Below are 1,135 nucleotides of genomic sequence, written 5' to 3' on the forward strand. Positions count from 1 at the left end.
CGGACCGGGGGTTGGGGACCCCTGATCTATACAGTCTTCCATTTACAACCGGCCCTTCAAGGGGAACTGTGTTGTTGATGTGGCCCCTGGTGAAAATATATAATTTCAACTTTAATCCAGACACAAATCTCAACATTCTTCACAGGTTTCCCTGAACTGTCTGGGATGAGTTTTTGTCTCAAACACTTTACTTTATCCAGAATCTTTTTCCACAGACGTCTGACATTTCAGTCACATTTGAGATTTTCACATCAACGTGAATCAGAGTTGTACATAATTCTAACATTCACTGTGAGAATTCCAACTCGTTGCTTCTCAACTTGTTGCTTCATTCCAACATTTCTCTTCTAAAACCCACCTGTCACACACACACAGACCATCCATCTCAGTTCAGTGGGACTGGGGCCAAAATACTTCACCTTATTAATCAAATAGACCAATCAGAGCTCAGCTCTGCCCACTGTGTGCTCTTACACATGACTGCTTCTTATCCGTCTTAACAGTTCACTCAGGTCACAGTTAACTCACTGCACACTGTGAGATGAATTATGGTTGTACGTTTGAGAGGCTTTTTAATGGGTCATGTGACTCCACTGGTTTGATTCCACAGCCTTGGTGATGGAACAGGGTTTGTGCTTAATCACAGCTGATGCTGTGATAATGAACATCCATTGGCTGAATGACTTTTCTCCAGCCAATGTACAACCTCAGAACAGTCACAGAGGGTAAAAAATCTGGTCGTTACCATCCTCCTTAATTAGAACTAATTATCTGGTTCTTCATACAGTCATACATCCATTCATCCATCTATTCATCCATCCATGCATTCATCCATCTATTCATCCATCCAGCCATTCATCCATTCATCCATTCAACCACCCAGTCATACATACATCCATACATCCATCCATCCATCCATCCATTCATCCATCCATTCATCCATCCATCCATTCATCCATCCATCCATGGCCTGATTCCCAGAGACACTTGTCTTGGTTCTTTGCCTCTTTAATCCTCTGGATAAACTGGTTACACACTGATTTGCACACACTGTTCTCTGCAGTGAACGTAGTCTGGATTTGTAATCTGATCACGCTGCGGTGATGGCAGGAGAACAAAGGTCTAACAGCAGTCG

Source organism: Cynoglossus semilaevis, chromosome 1 (assembly GCF_000523025.1).
Source record: "Cynoglossus semilaevis isolate Cse_v1.0 chromosome 1, Cse_v1.0, whole genome shotgun sequence".
Classification (NCBI taxonomy): domain Eukaryota; kingdom Metazoa; phylum Chordata; class Actinopteri; order Pleuronectiformes; family Cynoglossidae; genus Cynoglossus; species Cynoglossus semilaevis.